Source organism: Ambystoma mexicanum, chromosome 2q, assembly GCF_040938575.1.
Source record: "Ambystoma mexicanum isolate Mex_15411 chromosome 2q, UKY_AmexF1_1, whole genome shotgun sequence".
In the NCBI taxonomy this organism is placed as follows: Eukaryota; Metazoa; Chordata; class Amphibia; order Caudata; family Ambystomatidae; genus Ambystoma; species Ambystoma mexicanum.
This window is the reverse complement of record NC_090924.1, coordinates 125,773,651-125,788,398: the sequence shown is the minus strand read 5'-3', so window position 1 is coordinate 125,788,398 and position 14,748 is coordinate 125,773,651. Positions and strand designations below refer to the sequence as shown.

Below are 14,748 nucleotides of genomic sequence, written 5' to 3'. Positions count from 1 at the left end.
GTAATAAGAGGGGACGATACACAGAAGAGAGAAAGTGGCCCAACACACTAGACTAGCAGTCTTCTGATCAATCTGCAGCTGGCAAGGTGGGGGAGAGCCTTTATTTTGCACCTGCTGGGATCTGCATTGGCAGAAGCTCTGAGGGCTGGGCCTTTCCTTTTGCCTGTAAAAACAAAAAGCAGCCCTCCTCCCTCCAGCCCTGAGAGCATGGGCGTGACACTGGAAAAAGCAGCATCTCCCCTTTGGTAAAGATGACCATTGCACAGCTGCTCACTCAGAGCTCGATCGTGCTCGATCAGGCGAGATATATTTAGGTCACCAGCAAAGTCTGTTCTCTTTTCTTGCGTAGGGTGAGCATTCACAGAGCCCAGCTTCGTTGACAAGAGTGCAAAAGGTGTATACTAAAAGCTTTCTGCTTTACTTGAGCGCCATGGCCGTTATTATATTTTGGCTGCTCCAAGCAATCTCTGTCCAGCCGATGCAAATTTCCAGCTCAAATTTTCCCAGCACTCAAAAAGTCCCTCCTCCCGCCAGCTCTGCTTTCAGGAAGTTCAGCAGAAGCAGTCCAACTTCTGTTCCCACTTCAGAGGAAAAGCTTTCTCGGGCCAGAGAAAGCCAGGGAATCACTGTACCGGCAAGTGCATTTCTTACAACTGGTAATCCCTCAGAACACAGAAATGAAGAAGCTGTATATGAAAATGTATTATTTCTTTGGTACACTAACCTATGTAACTAATATGGACCATTTCAGAGGACGGAGCGGACCCAACTGTGATCCCAGAGACCCAAATACCCAGCAGTAGGGAAAATAAATCCTCTCTGTGCTCTGCAACATTACATACACAAAATGCAAGCGCGTGCATTTTTTTATTGGCCCCATATACAGAATACATGTGAGGATGCTTGCCTTCCCAGTGTATTTCTCAAGCTCTTGAGAGCATATGCTATTTCCATGGGAACGCAAATAAGTTCATACTTTACATTTGTGTGTGACAAAAGGGGAAAAAACTATTTTGTGTAAAATGCCAGCAGAGAGTGTTTCTGCCCGGTCTCGAACCGGGGACCTTTCGCGTGTGAGGCGAACGTGATAACCACTACACTACAGAAACAGCTGCTTGCTCACCTTTGTAGGGACTGGGAGAACAGGTGCAAAGGGCAGTGCAAGTGGACCTGCTTAAAGACTAATCAAATGCCTTGCGCCTGAAGCTCACACAATCCAGCCTAAAACATACGTCCTATCAAGCATGCGCACATATACAAGTATGCCAGCTGAGGGCCTATGCAGCGTACAGAGGGAAGGACATATTTCCACTTTGAGATCGGACGGCCAAAACTCACAAGCAAATCAAGGAATGTTACTGAGAGCTAACAGAGAACACAAAGTGCTTGTCGCAAGGACATGGCACGCAAAGAGGTTCAGGAAGTGAATTGTTCATCGACTACTGCTTACCGAGAAAACCAGAGAGTCTGTCCAATGAAAATAACATTGAAAAAACAAAAAAAGGAGCTCAAGTTAACCACCTTGATTGGGCTCGTCCGGGATTTGAACCCGGGATCTCTCGCACCCAAAGCCAGAATCATACCCCTAGACCAACGAGCCACGGTCCTTTGAGCATTTGACGGAATTGTCCTCAGCGTTTGCACCCCCCTTAGGATTCGAGGCCAAGAATGCCTATTCCTGAAGTTTGTTCCTGCCGCTGAAAGCCTTGTCGGTGTATGAGCCAAATGAATGCCCCAGTCGGCACGCTCTGACTGTCTTCACAGGTCTCCTCCTCATCCCGAAGGTTGGTGGCCCATTGACATCAGGGTGGAAGGTGCTTGCGATACACTGTTCCTTCCTTCCTTCCTTCCTTCCTTTATTCCTCTTATGCTGTTTATGTAATAAGAGGGGACGATACACAGAAGAGAGAAAGTGGCCCAACACACTAGACTAGCAGTCTTCTGATCAATCTGCAGCTGGCAAGGTGGGGGAGAGCCTTTATTTTGCACCTGCTGGGATCTGCATTGGCAGAAGCTCTGAGGGCTGGGCCTTTCCTTTTGCCTGTAAAAACAAAAAGCAGCCCTCCTCCCTCCAGCCCTGAGAGCATGGGCGTGACACTGGAAAAAGCAGCATCTCCCCTTTGGTAAAGATGACCATTGCACAGCTGCTCACTCAGAGCTCGATCGTGCTCGATCAGGCGAGATATATTTAGGTCACCAGCAAAGTCTGTTCTCTTTTCTTGCGTAGGGTGAGCATTCACAGAGCCCAGCTTCGTTGACAAGAGTGCAAAAGGTGTATACTAAAAGCTTTCTGCTTTACTTGAGCGCCATGGCCGTTATTATATTTTGGCTGCTCCAAGCAATCTCTGTCCAGCCGATGCAAATTTCCAGCTCAAATTTTCCCAGCACTCAAAAAGTCCCTCCTCCCGCCAGCTCTGCTTTCAGGAAGTTCAGCAGAAGCAGTCCAACTTCTGTTCCCACTTCAGAGGAAAAGCTTTCTCGGGCCAGAGAAAGCCAGGGAATCACTGTACCGGCAAGTGCATTTCTTACAACTGGTAATCCCTCAGAACACAGAAATGAAGAAGCTGTATATGAAAATGTATTATTTCTTTGGTACACTAACCTATGTAACTAATATGGACCATTTCAGAGGACGGAGCGGACCCAACTGTGATCCCAGAGACCCAAATACCCAGCAGTAGGGAAAATAAATCCTCTCTGTGCTCTGCAACATTACATACACAAAATGCAAGCGCGTGCATTTTTTTATTGGCCCCATATACAGAATACATGTGAGGATGCTTGCCTTCCCAGTGTATTTCTCAAGCTCTTGAGAGCATATGCTATTTCCATGGGAACGCAAATAAGTTCATACTTTACATTTGTGTGTGACAAAAGGGGAAAAAAACTATTTTGTGTAAAATGCCAGCAGAGAGTGTTTCTGCCCGGTCTCGAACAGGGGACCTTTCGCGTGTGAGGCGAACGTGATAACCACTACACTACAGAAACAGCTGCTTGCTCACCTTTGTAGGGACTGGGAGAACAGGTGCAAAGGGCAGTGCAAGTGGACCTGCTTAACGACTAATCAAATGCCTTGCGCCTGAAGCTCACACAATCCAGCCTAAAACATACGTCCTATCAAGCATGCGCACATATACAAGTATGCCAGCTGAGGGCCTATGCAGCGTACAGAGGGAAGGACATATTTCCACTTTGAGATCGGACGGCCAAAACTCACAAGCAAATCAAGGAATGTTACTGAGAGCTAACAGAGAACACAAAGTGCTTGTCGCAAGGACATGGCACGCAAAGAGGTTCAGGAAGTGAATTGTTCATCGACTACTGCTTACCGAGAAAACCAGAGAGTCTGTCCAATGAAAATAACATTGAAAAAACAAAAAAAAGGAGCTCAAGTTAACCACCTTGATTGGGCTCGTCCGGGATTTGAACCCGGGACCTCTCGCACCCAAAGCGAGAATCATACCCCTAGACCAACGAGCCACGGTCCTTTGAGCATTTGACGGAATTGTCCTCAGCGTTTGCACCCCCCTTAGGATTCGAGGCCAAGAATGCCTATTCCTGAAGTTTGTTCCTGCCGCTGAAAGCCTTGTCGGTGTATGAGCCAAATGAATGCCCCAGTCGGCACGCTCTGACTGTCTTCACAGGTCTCCTCCTCATCCCGAAGGTTGGTGGCCCATTGACATCAGGGTGGAAGGTGCTTGCGATACACTGTTCCTTCCTTCCTTCCTTCCTTCCTTTATTCCTCTTATGCTGTTTATGTAATAAGAGGGGACGATACACAGAAGAGAGAAAGTGGCCCAACACACTAGACTAGCAGTCTTCTGATCAATCTGCAGCTGGCAAGGTGGGGGAGAGCCTTTATTTTGCACCTGCTGGGATCTGCATTGGCAGAAGCTCTGAGGGCTGGGCCTTTCCTTTTACCTGTAAAAACAAAAAGCAGCCCTCCTCCCTCCAGCCCTGAGAGCATGGGCGTGACACTGGAAAAAGCAGCATCTCCCCTTTGGTAAAGATGACCATTGCACAGCTGCTCACTCAGAGCTCGATCGTGCTCGATCAGGCGAGATATATTTAGGTCACCAGCAAAGTCTGTTCTCTTTTCTTGCGTAGGGTGAGCATTCACAGAGCCCAGCTTCGTTGACAAGAGTGCAAAAGGTGTATACTAAAAGCTTTCTGCTTTACTTGAGCGCCATGGCCGTTATTATATTTTGGCCTCTGTCCAGCCGATGCAAATTTCCAGCTCAAATTTTCCCAGCACTCAAAAAGTCCCTCCTCCCGCCAGCTCTGCTTTCAGGAAGTTCAGCAGAAGCAGTCCAACTTCTGTTCCCACTTCAGAGGAAAAGCTTTCTCGGGCCAGAGAAAGCCAGGGAATCACTGTACCGGCAAGTGCATTTCTTACAACTGGTAATCCCTCAGAACACAGAAATGAAGAAGCTGTATATGAAAATGTATTATTTCTTTGGTACACTAACCTATGTAACTAATATGGACCATTTCAGAGGACGGAGCGGACCCAACTGTGATCCCAGAGACTCAAATACCCAGCAGTAGGGAAAATAAATCCTCTCTGTGCTCTGCAACATTACATACACAAAATGCAAGCGCGTGCATTTTTTTATTGGCCCCATATACAGAATACATGTGAGGATGCTTGCCTTCCCAGTGTATTTCTCAAGCTCTTGAGAGCATATGCTATTTCCATGGGAACGCAAATAAGTTCATACTTTACATTTGTGTGTGACAAAAGGGGAAAAAAACTATTTTGTGTAAAATGCCAGCAGAGAGTGTTTCTGCCCGGTCTCGAACCGGGGACCTTTCGCGTGTGAGGCGAACGTGATAACCACTACACTACAGAAACAGCTGCTTACTCACCTTTGTAGGGACTGGGAGAACAGGTGCAAAGGGCAGTGCAAGTGGACCTGCTTAAAGACTAATCAAATGCCTTGCGCCTGAAGCTCACACAATCCAGCCTAAAACATACGTCCTATCAAGCATGCGCACATATACAAGTATGCCAGCTGAGGGCCTATGCAGCGTACAGAGGGAAGGACATATTTCCACTTTGAGATCGGACGGCCAAAACTCACAAGCAAATCAAGGAATGTTACTGAGAGCTAACAGAGAACACAAAGTGCTTGTCGCAAGGACATGGCACGCAAAGAGGTTCAGGAAGTGAATTGTTCATCGACTACTGCTTACCGAGAAAACCAGAGAGTCTGTCCAATGAAAATAACATTGAAAAAACAAAAAATAGGAGCTCAAGTTAACCACCTTGATTGGGACCTCTCGCACCCAAAGCGAGAATCATACCCCTAGACCAACGAGCCACGGTCCTTTGAGCATTTGACGGAATTGTCCTCAGCGTTTGCACCCCCCTTAGGATTCGAGGCCAAGAATGCCTATTCCTGAAGTTTGTTCCTGCCGCTGAAAGCCTTGTCGGTGTATGAGCCAAATGAATGCCCCAGTCGGCACGCTCTGACTGTCTTCACAGGTCTCCTCCTCATCCCGAAGGTTGGTGGCCCATTGACATCAGGGTGGAAGGTGCTTGCGATACACTGTTCCTTCCTTCCTTCCTTCCTTCCTTTATTCCTCTTATGCTGTTTATGTAATAAGAGGGGACGATACACAGAAGAGAGAAAGTGGCCCAACACACTAGACTAGCAGTCTTCTGATCAATCTGCAGCTGGCAAGGTGGGGGAGAGCCTTTATTTTGCACCTGCTGGGATCTGCATTGGCAGAAGCTCTGAGGGCTGGGCCTTTCCTTTTGCCTGTAAAAACAAAAAGCAGCCCTCCTCCCTCCAGCCCTGAGAGCATGGGCGTGACACTGGAAAAAGCAGCATCTCCCCTTTGGTAAAGATGACCATTGCACAGCTGCTCACTCAGAGCTCGATCGTGCTCGATCAGGCGAGATATATTTAGGTCACCAGCAAAGTCTGTTCTCTTTTCTTGCGTAGGGTGAGCATTCACAGAGCCCAGCTTCGTTGACAAGAGTGCAAAAGGTGTATACTAAAAGCTTTCTGCTTTACTTGAGCGCCATGGCCGTTATTATATTTTGGCTGCTCCAAGCAATCTCTGTCCAGCCGATGCAAATTTCCAGCTCAAATTTTCCCAGCACTCAAAAAGTCCCTCCTCCCGCCAGCTCTGCTTTCAGGAAGTTCAGCAGAAGCAGTCCAACTTCTGTTCCCACTTCAGAGGAAAAGCTTTCTCGGGCCAGAGAAAGCCAGGGAATCACTGTACCGGCAAGTGCATTTCTTACAACTGGTAATCCCTCAGAACACAGAAATGAAGAAGCTGTATATGAAAATGTATTATTTCTTTGGTACACTAACCTATGTAACTAATATGGACCATTTCAGAGGACGGAGCGGACCCAACTGTGATCCCAGAGACCCAAATACCCAGCAGTAGGGAAAATAAATCCTCTCTGTGCTCTGCAACATTACATACACAAAATGCAAGCGCGTGCATTTTTTTATTGGCCCCATATACAGAATACATGTGAGGATGCTTGCCTTCCCAGTGTATTTCTCAAGCTCTTGAGAGCATATGCTATTTCCATGGGAACGCAAATAAGTTCATACTTTACATTTGTGTGTGACAAAAGGGGAAAAAAACTATTTTGTGTAAAATGCCAGCAGAGAGTGTTTCTGCCCGGTCTCGAACCGGGGACCTTTCGCGTGTGAGGCGAACGTGATAACCACTACACTACAGAAACAGCTGCTTGCTCACCTTTTGTAGGGACTGGGAGAACAGGTGCAAAGGGCAGTGCAAGTGGACCTGCTTAAAGACTAATCAAATGCCTTGCGCCTGAAGCTCACACAATCCAGCCTAAAACATACGTCCTATCAAGCATGCGCACATATACAAGTATGCCAGCTGAGGGCCTATGCAGCGTACAGAGGGAAGGACATATTTCCACTTTGAGATCGGACGGCCAAAACTCACAAGCAAATCAAGGAATGTTACTGAGAGCTAACAGAGAACACAAAGTGCTTGTCGCAAGGACATGGCACGCAAAGAGGTTCAGGAAGTGAATTGTTCATCGACTACTGCTTACCGAGAAAACCAGAGAGTCTGTCCAATGAAAATAACATTGAAAAAACAAAAAAAAGGAGCTCAAGTTAACCACCTTGATTGGGCTCGTCCGGGATTTGAACCCGGGACCTCTCGCACCCAAAGCGAGAATCATACCCCTAGACCAACGAGCCACGGTCCTTTGAGCATTTGACGGAATTGTCCTCAGCGTTTGCACCCCCCTTAGGATTCGAGGCCAAGAATGCCTATTCCTGAAGTTTGTTCCTGCCGCTGAAAGCCTTGTCGGTGTATGAGCCAAATGAATGCCCCAGTCGGCACGCTCTGACTGTCTTCACAGGTCTCCTCCTCATCCCGAAGGTTGGTGGCCCATTGACATCAGGGTGGAAGGTGCTTGCGATACACTGTTCCTTCCTTCCTTCCTTCCTTCCTTCCTTTATTCCTCTTATGCTGTTTATGTAATAAGAGGGGACGATACACAGAAGAGAGAAAGTGGCCCAACACACTAGACTAGCAGTCTTCTGATCAATCTGCAGCTGGCAAGGTGGGGGAGAGCCTTTATTTTGCACCTGCTGGGATCTGCATTGGCAGAAGCTCTGAGGGCTGGGCCTTTCCTTTTGCCTGTAAAAACAAAAAGCAGCCCTCCTCCCTCCAGCCCTGAGAGCATGGGCGTGACACTGGAAAAAGCAGCATCTCCCCTTTGGTAAAGATGACCATTGCACAGCTGCTCACTCAGAGCTCGATCGTGCTCGATCAGGCGAGATATATTTAGGTCACCAGCAAAGTCTGTTCTCTTTTCTTGCGTAGGGTGAGCATTCACAGAGCCCAGCTTCGTTGACAAGAGTGCAAAAGGTGTATACTAAAAGCTTTCTGCTTTACTTGAGCGCCATGGCCGTTATTATATTTTGGCTGCTCCAAGCAATCTCTGTCCAGCCGATGCAAATTTCCAGCTCAAATTTTCCCAGCACTCAAAAAGTCCCTCCTCCCGCCAGCTCTGCTTTCAGGAAGTTCAGCAGAAGCAGTCCAACTTCTGTTCCCACTTCAGAGGAAAAGCTTTCTCGGGCCAGAGAAAGCCAGGGAATCACTGTACCGGCAAGTGCATTTCTTACAACTGGTAATCCCTCAGAACACAGAAATGAAGAAGCTGTATATGAAAATGTATTATTTCTTTGGTACACTAACCTATGTAACTAATATGGACCATTTCAGAGGACGGAGCGGACCCAACTGTGATCCCAGAGACCCAAATACCCAGCAGTAGGGAAAATAAATCCTCTCTGTGCTCTGCAACATTACATACACAAAATGCAAGCGCGTGCATTTTTTTATTGGCCCCATATACAGAATACATGTGAGGATGCTTGCCTTCCCAGTGTATTTCTCAAGCTCTTGAGAGCATATGCTATTTCCATGGGAACGCAAATAAGTTCATACTTTACATTTGTGTGTGACAAAAGGGGAAAAAAACTATTTTGTGTAAAATGCCAGCAGAGAGTGTTTCTGCCCGGTCTCGAACCGGGGACCTTTCGCGTGTGAGGCGAACGTGATAACCACTACACTATAGAAACAGCTGCTTGCTCACCTTTGTAGGGACTGGGAGAACAGGTGCAAAGGGCAGTGCAAGTGGACCTGCTTAAAGACTAATCAAATGCCTTGCGCCTGAAGCTCACACAATCCAGCCTAAAACATACGTCCTATCAAGCATGCGCACATATACAAGTATGCCAGCTGAGGGCCTATGCAGCGTACAGAGGGAAGGACATATTTCCACTTTGAGATCGGACGGCCAAAACTCACAAGCAAATCAAGGAATGTTACTGAGAGCTAACAGAGAACACAAAGTGCTTGTCGCAAGGACATGGCACGCAAAGAGGTTCAGGAAGTGAATTGTTCATCGACTACTGCTTACCGAGAAAACCAGAGAGTCTGTCCAATGAAAATAACATTGAAAAAACAAAAAAAAGGAGCTCAAGTTAACCACCTTGATTGGGCTCGTCCGGGATTTGAACCCGGGACCTCTCGCACCCAAAGCGAGAATCATACCCCTAGACCAACGAGCCACGGTCCTTTGAGCATTTGACGGAATTGTCCTCAGCGTTTGCACCCCCCTTAGGATTCGAGGCCAAGAATGCCTATTCCTGAAGTTTGTTCCTGCCGCTGAAAGCCTTGTCGGTGTATGAGCCAAATGAATGCCCCAGTCGGCACGCTCTGACTGTCTTCACAGGTCTCCTCCTCATCCCGAAGGTTGGTGGCCCATTGACATCAGGGTGGAAGGTGCTTGCGATACACTGTTCCTTCCTTCCTTCCTTCCTTCCTTTATTCCTCTTATGCTGTTTATGTAATAAGAGGGGACGATACACAGAAGAGAGAAAGTGGCCCAACACACTAGACTAGCAGTCTTCTGATCAATCTGCAGCTGGCAAGGTGGGGGAGAGCCTTTATTTTGCACCTGCTGGGATCTGCATTGGCAGAAGCTCTGAGGGCTGGGCCTTTCCTTTTGCCTGTAAAAACAAAAAGCAGCCCTCCTCCCTCCAGCCCTGAGAGCATGGGCGTGACACTGGAAAAAGCAGCATCTCCCCTTTGGTAAAGATGACCATTGCACAGCTGCTCACTCAGAGCTCGATCGTGCTCGATCAGGCGAGATATATTTAGGTCACCAGCAAAGTCTGTTCTCTTTTCTTGCGTAGGGTGAGCATTCACAGAGCCCAGCTTCGTTGACAAGAGTGCAAAAGGTGTATACTAAAAGCTTTCTGCTTTACTTGAGCGCCATGGCCGTTATTATATTTTGGCTGCTCCAAGCAATCTCTGTCCAGCCGATGCAAATTTCCAGCTCAAATTTTCCCAGCACTCAAAAAGTCCCTCCTCCCGCCAGCTCTGCTTTCAGGAAGTTCAGCAGAAGCAGTCTAACTTCTGTTCCCACTTCAGAGGAAAAGCTTTCTCGGGCCAGAGAAAGCCAGGGAATCACTGTACCGGCAAGTGCATTTCTTACAACTGGTAATCCCTCAGAACACAGAAATGAAGAAGCTGTATATGAAAATGTATTATTTCTTTGGTACACTAACCTATGTAACTAATATGGACCATTTCAGAGGACGGAGCGGACCCAACTGTGATCCCAGAGACCCAAATACCCAGCAGTAGGGAAAATAAATCCTCTCTGTGCTCTGCAACATTACATACACAAAATGCAAGCGCGTGCATTTTTTTATTGGCCCCATATACAGAATACATGTGAGGATGCTTGCCTTCCCAGTGTATTTCTCAAGCTCTTGAGAGCATATGCTATTTCCATGGGAACGCAAATAAGTTCATACTTTACATTTGTGTGTGACAAAAGGGGAAAAAAACTATTTTGTGTAAAATGCCAGCAGAGAGTGTTTCTGCCCGGTCTCGAACCGGGGACCTTTATAACCACTACACTACAGAAACAGCTGCTTGCTCACCTTTGTAGGGACTGGGAGAACAGGTGCAAAGGGCAGTGCAAGTGGACCTGCTTAAAGACTAATCAAATGCCTTGCGCCTGAAGCTCACACAATCCAGCCTAAAACATACGTCCTATCAAGCATGCGCACATATACAAGTATGCCAGCTGAGGGCCTATGCAGCGTACAGAGGGAAGGACATATTTCCACTTTGAGATCGGACGGCCAAAACTCACAAGCAAATCAAGGAATGTTACTGAGAGCTAACAGAGAACACAAAGTGCTTGTCGCAAGGACATGGCACGCAAAGAGGTTCAGGAAGTGAATTGTTCATCGACTACTGCTTACCGAGAAAACCAGAGAGTCTGTCCAATGAAAATAACATTGAAAAAACAAAAAAAAGGAGCTCAAGTTAACCACCTTGATTGGGCTCGTCCGGGATTTGAACCCGGGACCTCTCGCACCCAAAGCAAGAATCATACCCCTAGACCAACGAGCCACGGTCCTTTGAGCATTTGACGGAATTGTCCTCAGCGTTTGCACCCCCCTTAGGATTCGAGGCCAAGAATGCCTATTCCTGAAGTTTGTTCCTGCCGCTGAAAGCCTTGTCGGTGTATGAGCCAAATGAATGCCCCAGTCGGCACGCTCTGACTGTCTTCACAGGTCTCCTCCTCATCCCGAAGGTTGGTGGCCCATTGACATCAGGGTGGAAGGTGCTTGCGATACACTGTTCCTTCCTTCCTTCCTTCCTTCCTTTATTCCTCTTATGCTGTTTATGTAATAAGAGGGGACGATACACAGAAGAGAGAAAGTGGCCCAACACACTAGACTAGCAGTCTTCTGATCAATCTGCAGCTGGCAAGGTGGGGGAGAGCCTTTATTTTGCACCTGCTGGGATCTGCATTGGCAGAAGCTCTGAGGGCTGGGCCTTTCCTTTTGCCTGTAAAAACAAAAAGCAGCCCTCCTCCCTCCAGCCCTGAGAGCATGGGCGTGACACTGGAAAAAGCAGCATCTCCCCTTTGGTAAAGATGACCATTGCACAGCTGCTCACTCAGAGCTCGATCGTGCTCGATCAGGCGAGATATATTTAGGTCACCAGCAAAGTCTGTTCTCTTTTCTTGCGTAGGGTGAGCATTCACAGAGCCCAGCTTCGTTGACAAGAGTGCAAAAGGTGTATACTAAAAGCTTTCTGCTTTACTTGAGCGCCATGGCCGTTATTATATTTTGGCTGCTCCAAGCAATCTCTGTCCAGCCGATGCAAATTTCCAGCTCAAATTTTCCCAGCACTCAAAAAGTCCCTCCTCCCGCCAGCTCTGCTTTCAGGAAGTTCAGCAGAAGCAGTCCAACTTCTGTTCCCACTTCAGAGGAAAAGCTTTCTCGGGCCAGAAAAAGCCAGGGAATCACTGTACCGGCAAGTGCATTTCTTACAACTGGTAATCCCTCAGAACACAGAAATGAAGAAGCTGTATATGAAAATGTATTATTTCTTTGGTACACTAACCTATGTAACTAATATGGACCATTTCAGAGGACGGAGCGGACCCAACTGTGATCCCAGAGACCCAAATACCTAGCAGTAGGGAAAATAAATCCTCTCTGTGCTCTGCAACATTACATACACAAAATGCAAGCGCGTGCATTTTTTTATTGGCCCCATATACAGAATACATGTGAGGATGCTTGCCTTCCCAGTGTATTTCTCAAGCTCTTGAGAGCATATGCTATTTCCATGGGAACGCAAATAAGTTCATACTTTACATTTGTGTGTGACAAAAGGGGAAAAAAACTATTTTGTGTAAAATGCCAGCAGAGAGTGTTTCTGCCCGGTCTCGAACCGGGGACCTTTCGCGTGTGAGGCGAACGTGATAACCACTACACTACAGAAACAGCTGCTTGCTCACCTTTGTAGGGACTGGGAGAACAGGTGCAAAGGGCAGTGCAAGTGGACCTGCTTAAAGACTAATCAAATGCCTTGCGCCTGAAGCTCACACAATCCAGCCTAAAACATACGTCCTATCAAGCATGCGCACATATACAAGTATGCCAGCTGAGGGCCTATGCAGCGTACAGAGGGAAGGACATATTTCCACTTTGAGATCGGACGGCCAAAACTCACAAGCAAATCAAGGAATGTTACTGAGAGCTAACAGAGAACACAAAGTGCTTGTCGCAAGGACATGGCACGCAAAGAGGTTCAGGAAGTGAATTGTTCATCGACTACTGCTTACCGAGAAAACCAGAGAGTCTGTCCAATGAAAATAACATTGAAAAAACAAAAAAAAGGAGCTCAAGTTAACCACCTTGATTGGGCTCGTCCGGGATTTGAACCCGGGACCTCTCGCACCCAAAGCGAGAATCATACCCCTAGACCAACGAGCCACGGTATTTTGAGCATTTGACGGAATTGTCCTCAGCGTTTGCACCCCCCTTAGGATTCGAGGCCAAGAATGCCTATTCCTGAAGTTTGTTCCTGCCGCTGAAAGCCTTGTCGGTGTATGAGCCAAATGAATGCCCCAGTCGGCACGCTCTGACTGTCTTCACAGGTCTCCTCCTCATCCCGAAGGTTGGTGGCCCATTGACATCAGGGTGGAAGGTGCTTGCGATACACTGTTCCTTCCTTCCTTCCTTCCTTCCTTTATTCCTCTTATGCTGTTTATGTAATAAGAGGGGACGATACACAGAAGAGAGAAAGTGGCCCAACACACTAGACTAGCAGTCTTCTGATCAATCTGCAGCTGGCAAGGTGGGGGAGAGCCTTTATTTTGCACCTGCTGGGATCTGCATTGGCAGAAGCTCTGAGGGCTGGGCCTTTCCTTTTGCCTGTAAAAACAAAAAGCAGCCCTCCTCCCTCCAGCCCTGAGAGCATGGGCGTGACACTGGAAAAAGCAGCATCTCCCCTTTGGTAAAGATGACCATTGCACAGCTGCTCACTCAGAGCTCGATCGTGCTCGATCAGGCGAGATATATTTAGGTCACCAGCAAAGTCTGTTCTCTTTTCTTGCGTAGGGTGAGCATTCACAGAGCCCAGCTTCGTTGACAAGAGTGCAAAAGGTGTATACTAAAAGCTTTCTGCTTTACTTGAGCGCCATGGCCGTTATTATATTTTGGCTGCTCCAAGCAATCTCTGTCCAGCCGATGCAAATTTCCAGCTCAAATTTTCCCAGCACTCAAAAAGTCCCTCCTCCCGCCAGCTCTGCTTTCAGGAAGTTCAGCAGAAGCAGTCCAACTTCTGTTCCCACTTCAGAGGAAAAGCTTTCTCGGGCCAGAGAAAGCCAGGGAATCACTGTACCGGCAAGTGCATTTCTTACAACTGGTAATCCCTCAGAACACAGAAATGAAGAAGCTGTATATGAAAATGTATTATTTCTTTGGTACACTAACCTATGTAACTAATATGGACCATTTCAGAGGACGGAGCGGACCCAACTGTGATCCCAGAGACCCAAATACCCAGCAGTAGGGAAAATAAATCCTCTCTGTGCTCTGCAACATTACATACACAAAATGCAAGCGCGTGCATTTTTTTATTGGCCCCATATACAGAATACATGTGAGGATGCTTGCCTTCCCAGTGTATTTCTCAAGCTCTTGAGAGCATATGCTATTTCCATGGGAACGCAAATAAGTTCATACTTTACATTTGTGTGTGACAAAAGGGGAAAAAAACTATTTTGTGTAAAATGCCAGCAGAGAGTGTTTCTGCCCGGTCTCGAACCGGGGACCTTTATAACCACTACACTACAGAAACAGCTGCTTGCTCACCTTTGTAGGGACTGGGAGAACAGGTGCAAAGGGCAGTGCAAGTGGACCTGCTTAAAGACTAATCAAATGCCTTGCGCCTGAAGCTCACACAATCCAGCCTAAAACATACGTCCTATCAAGCATGCGCACATATACAAGTATGCCAGCTGAGGGCCTATGCAGCGTACAGAGGGAAGGACATATTTCCACTTTGAGATCGGACGGCCAAAACTCACAAGCAAATCAAGGAATGTTACTGAGAGCTAACAGAGAACACAAAGTGCTTGTCGCAAGGACATGGCACGCAAAGAGGTTCAGGAAGTGAATTGTTCATCGACTACTGCTTACCGAGAAAACCAGAGAGTCTGTCCAATGAAAATAACATTGAAAAAACAAAAAAAAGGAGCTCAAGTTAACCACCTTGATTGGGCTCGTCCGGGATTTGAACCCGGGACCTCTCGCACCCAAAGCGAGAATCATACCCCTAGACCAACGAGCCACAGTCCTTTGAGCATTTGACGGAATTGTCCTCAGCGTTTGCACCCCCCTTAGGATT

General features: G+C 47.3%; 12 non-coding genes across 12 annotated transcripts; all 12 read right to left on the bottom strand.

Moving 5' to 3' along the window:
• Positions 1–1,036: 1,036 nt before the first annotated feature.
• Positions 1,037–1,109, bottom strand: TRNAV-CAC (transfer RNA valine (anticodon CAC)). Its single transcript has one exon. It is a non-coding gene; the product is annotated as a tRNA-Val (tRNA).
• Positions 1,110–1,528: 419 nt separating this feature from the next.
• TRNAP-UGG (transfer RNA proline (anticodon UGG)) lies at positions 1,529–1,600 on the bottom strand. Its single transcript has one exon. It is a non-coding gene; the product is annotated as a tRNA-Pro (tRNA).
• A 1,808-nt stretch (positions 1,601–3,408) lies between these two features.
• Positions 3,409–3,480, bottom strand: TRNAP-UGG (transfer RNA proline (anticodon UGG)). The gene has a single exon. It is a non-coding gene; the product is annotated as a tRNA-Pro (tRNA).
• Positions 3,481–4,782: 1,302 nt separating this feature from the next.
• Positions 4,783–4,855, bottom strand: TRNAV-CAC (transfer RNA valine (anticodon CAC)). Its single transcript has one exon. It is a non-coding gene; the product is annotated as a tRNA-Val (tRNA).
• A 1,784-nt stretch (positions 4,856–6,639) lies between these two features.
• TRNAV-CAC (transfer RNA valine (anticodon CAC)) lies at positions 6,640–6,712 on the bottom strand. The gene has a single exon. It is a non-coding gene; the product is annotated as a tRNA-Val (tRNA).
• Positions 6,713–7,133: 421 nt separating this feature from the next.
• On the bottom strand, positions 7,134–7,205 carry TRNAP-UGG (transfer RNA proline (anticodon UGG)). The gene has a single exon. It is a non-coding gene; the product is annotated as a tRNA-Pro (tRNA).
• Positions 7,206–8,524: 1,319 nt separating this feature from the next.
• On the bottom strand, positions 8,525–8,597 carry TRNAV-CAC (transfer RNA valine (anticodon CAC)). Its single transcript has one exon. It is a non-coding gene; the product is annotated as a tRNA-Val (tRNA).
• Positions 8,598–9,017: 420 nt separating this feature from the next.
• TRNAP-UGG (transfer RNA proline (anticodon UGG)) lies at positions 9,018–9,089 on the bottom strand. Its single transcript has one exon. It is a non-coding gene; the product is annotated as a tRNA-Pro (tRNA).
• Positions 9,090–10,878: 1,789 nt separating this feature from the next.
• TRNAP-UGG (transfer RNA proline (anticodon UGG)) lies at positions 10,879–10,950 on the bottom strand. The gene has a single exon. It is a non-coding gene; the product is annotated as a tRNA-Pro (tRNA).
• A 1,315-nt stretch (positions 10,951–12,265) lies between these two features.
• Positions 12,266–12,338, bottom strand: TRNAV-CAC (transfer RNA valine (anticodon CAC)). Its single transcript has one exon. It is a non-coding gene; the product is annotated as a tRNA-Val (tRNA).
• A 420-nt stretch (positions 12,339–12,758) lies between these two features.
• Positions 12,759–12,830, bottom strand: TRNAP-UGG (transfer RNA proline (anticodon UGG)). The gene has a single exon. It is a non-coding gene; the product is annotated as a tRNA-Pro (tRNA).
• Positions 12,831–14,619: 1,789 nt separating this feature from the next.
• Positions 14,620–14,691, bottom strand: TRNAP-UGG (transfer RNA proline (anticodon UGG)). Its single transcript has one exon. It is a non-coding gene; the product is annotated as a tRNA-Pro (tRNA).
• Between the last annotated feature and the right edge of the window lie 57 nt (positions 14,692–14,748).